This window comes from Muscardinus avellanarius (assembly GCF_963383645.1).
Source record: "Muscardinus avellanarius genome assembly, chromosome: X".
Lineage (NCBI taxonomy): Eukaryota > Metazoa > Chordata > Mammalia > Rodentia > Gliridae > Muscardinus > Muscardinus avellanarius.
The window spans coordinates 1047510-1051855 of NC_137792.1; positions in this window are offsets into that span (position 1 = coordinate 1047510).

The window sequence follows — 4346 nt, forward strand, 5'->3', positions numbered from 1 at the left end:
TAGTAGTCCTGGGGATGGAACCCAAGGGCATTCTATCTCCATGACATCTTCAGTGTCTTCTAAAGACTTTCATTACATAGTGGGGCTCTCTCTAAACTGCAGGGGCTAACCTTGAATGTACCCTCCTCCTGCCTTAACTTTCCCAGTACTGTGACTACAGGTGTGTGGCCGCCCTGCCTAGCAATGCTAATAACCGGATTTAACTGGGCATGGTGGTGCACTTTTGTTATCCCAGTACTTGGGGGGCTGCGACAGGAGAAATGCAGATATGAGGCCGGCCTTAGCATTGTGGCGGGGCCGTCGGCAACTTAGCAAGACCCTGTTTCAAAATTTAAAAAATTAAAATAATAATATATGGATGGGGGTGTAGCGTGGAGGTAGAATGTGCCTGAGTCCAGTCCCCAGTACGAAATCAAAGTAAAACAAACTGTGATATTTCAAATGTGCACCCATCACAATTTTAGAAAAATATACCTGTGGGGAAATAAAGCCAACGTGGGCGTCCAGGTGTTGCTCCCGTGGAAGTATTAGTTTTGAGTTTTCCCAGGATCCCACCTTGACCAGCACTGGGATGTGAAGGGGTTATTTCTGAGGTGTTTTCTGAGTACTTTTTTCCTAGAAAAAGAGCCAGGTGGGATCTGAAGAGAGGGGAGGGAGCCAGGTAAATGCAAGAAACAGCGTCCACTTGCTGGAGACCATCTATTGCACCATCTGCTGACTGGATGAGCACAGGGCATTGGGGTACATCACACAGGAGGGGCTTACAGAATCGCAGCAGTTAAGAGTTTGCTGGAGGGTGTATTCATTTCGAGTCACCCCTCCATGCCATTTTGGCATGGGGCTGTATTTCTATTTTCTGTATTTCTATTTTTCTAATAAACTTCTTTAGATCTTAAAAAAAAAGAGTCTGCCAGAGTAACAGAGCTCACAGGATGTGTAGATGGTAAAATGGGTTTTATCTGACCAGCTCATGGTCCAAAGCGGCCACCTGCACATGGAGAGCTGGAGGAACCAGAAGCTGGTGGAGTCTCAGAATCAGAACGACTCATAGATAAGGCAGGACCTGTCCAAGAAGGAAGGACAGCAGAGCGACACGGAGACAATGCAGCCCCCTTTCTGGTCCCAGAAGGACCAGGAAACTCTGGGGAAACAGTATGAAGGTCCAGTTCCAAGAGCTGAAGGCTGATACTGCCCGGTCCTGGACGAGAGCAGGTGTACTTTTCTCAGGAGGAATTATGCACAGCCTCATGTGGCTTCTGCTTCCTTTTTATCCAGGTCCTGCACCTGTCAGAACAGGGCTGCTCACGTTCAGGGCGGGACTTCCCTTTCCATGTGCCCCCCCAACACATGTCAATCATCTCAGCAGCACATTCAGGGCGGGACTTCCCCTCCCATCTACCATTACATATGCCAATCATCCCATCAAAATATTCAGGGTGGGACTTCCTCTCCCATCTACCATTACATATGCCAATCATCCCATCAACATATTCAGGGTGGGACTTCCCCTTCCACCTGCCATTACATATGCCAATCATCCCATCAAAATATTCAGGGCGGGACTTCCCCTCCCATCTACCATTACATATGCTAATCATCTCATCAACACATTCAGGGCGGGACTTCCCCTCCCATCTACCATTACATATGCCAATCATCCCATCAACATATTCAGGGTGGGACTTCCCCTTCCACCTGCCATTACATATGCCAATCATCCCATCAAAATATACAGGGCGGGACTTCCCCTCCCATCTACCATTACATATGCCAATCATCCCATCAAATAATTCAGGGCGGGACTTCCATCTGGCATTACATATGCCAATCATCTCATCAACACATTCAGGGCGGGACTTTTCATCCTGCTCCTTCACATGCCAATCATCCCATCAAAATATTCAGGGCGGGACTTCCCCTTCTACCTGCCATTACATATGCCAATCATCCCATCAAAATATTCAGGGAGGGACTTCCCCTCCTACCTGCCATTACATATGCCAATCATCTCATCAACACATTCAGGGCGGAACTTTTCATCCTGCTCCTTCACATGCCAATCATCCCATCAACATATTCAGGGCGGGACTTCCCCTTCTACCTGCTATTACATATGCCAATCATATCATCAACACATTCATGGCAGGACTTTCCCTTCCACCTGCCCTGACACATGCCAATCATCTCATCAACACATTCAGGGCAGGACTTCCTCTTCAACCTGCCCTGACAAATGCCAATCATCATCTTCTCAACACATTTAAGGTGGGACTTCCCCTTCAGCCTCTCCAACTTTCCCTGACACACCCAAAGTCAAATCTTACCTTAGGTATTTCATAATCCAGTCACGTTGACCATCCAGGTGAAACCTCACAGGCATGAAGCTAAAAACAGAGCCCTTTCCACATTATTTCCAGACCTCATTTCCAGTGCTCAGAAGCTAAAGAAAGGACTCCAGAGACGAAAAGGAATTCAGCCAAGAACCTTAAGAAAGCAGCTAGCTATAGGTCACTGGACTTGTAAGTCATCAGTTCCACCTGTGCAAACACCGGCTACAACTTCCAGCAGTGGCGGCTGAGCTCACCCGCCTCCAGAGATCCAGACCAGCACTCCGCAACACAGGCCAGTAAAATTCGAGATGCTTTTAAAATAATTGTGTATTAGACTTACCTGGTGTGGCAGTGAATCGCAAGTGCCAGCTCCAGGTCCACAACTCTGAGAAATCCCAACAAGTAATCCAAGAACTTGAAGAGCGGAAAGCAGCGGCAGGGCTCCAACATCTTGAGCTACCAGCACTGTGCCCTCCAGAGACCCGGCCAGCAGGACAGTAAGGTAACCATATTGTGTTACTCGGAGCAGCTGCAGAGACCCGGGTGGGCTAAGATCAGGTGGCTTATCCTGGCGGTAGTCCAGTTAGAACCTAGAGAGACAGAAGAAAGACCCATGGTGCTCAGGGCATGGTACCTGCACAGGGCCACAGGGGTCACTCTGAGAATACACTGGACACCCTCTGCCAGTGCAGGTTGGGAGGCATAGACCCAGGCTGGAAGGTGCAGAGCCCAGGGATGGAAGATGCAGGACACAGGCCCAGAAAGTGCAGAGCCCGCTCCTGGAAAGCACAGAGCTCACGCCTGAAAAGCACAGAGGTGAGAACCTTAAAAAACAAGGCACAGGGCCTGAGATTTCCGAGCCCAGAGTGGAGAGCACAGAGCCAGGGCTGGAGAGCGTGGAACCCAGAGCCGGAAAGCACAGAGTCCAGGGTGGGAAAACGCAGAACCTTGAGCTTACTCGGAGCTCATTTACAGTGATACCTGACGCCCTGGCGCCTGAGCACGAAGCTGTCAAAGGCAGACACTCATAAAATGGGTCAAAAAGCTGACAATAGGTTACAGAGCAGTTGAGAGTCATTGGGATATACTCCAAAATCTACTACAGTGAAGAGACTGTTACAAATGTCATATGGGCCTGGGCCCTATATATGGAATTTAGCAGGACTGATGGTATTGTTTTTGGTTTTGGGTTTTGTTTTGTTTTTCTTCACGCTGTTGCTAGTTCTTTTCCATTCCTTTGATAAGCTCCGCTCCCCCTAGACTATCTACTCTCTTCTCTCAAAAATTTTTTCCCTTATTGTATTTCCCTGTTTTGTATTCAAGCTATTTCATATCTCCATACTTTAAGACTCTATACTAACTACAAGAATCCTATTATCTTACCTTCTCTCATTCTCAACCAGATACTAGTTTATTATAAATTCTTACTCAAGCTAGGCGTGGTGGCACACGCTTGTAATCGCCGTGCTTGGGAGACGGAGATAGGAGGGTCGTGCAGGTTCGAAGCCAGCCGCGCTGGCTTAAGAGACCCTGTTTTCAAGTTTAAAAAAATATATAAAAAATAGGTCTGAGAGTGTACCCCGGAGGTAGAAGGGTTTCCAGGAACCCCAGTACCACCAAAAAATTAAAAAATTAAAAATTAAAAAATAAATAAATAAATAAATTCTTACTCAACCTAATCATACCCTCTACTCAAAGCATAGGTATATTTTAATTTACTAGTAACTATTACTTACTACTTGTTTTTATTATTGCCGCACTTTTGTAACTATTGTCCTAATATGATTTTATGTCTATTTTTGTGATTCTGAATGACTAGCTTTACTATAAAGAGCCGATTTTTTTCTGAACAATTATCCACATGCTCCCATCTTAAACATTCCTGTTAAAAAGATTTTGCCGTGTATCTTTACACATACTCTCCCATTCAGAGACTTGCGAATGTTTCCTGACAGCCCAGGAAGCTTTTCCCCATAAGACATATGGAAGAAGTGTAGCCAAGAAATATACGATAAC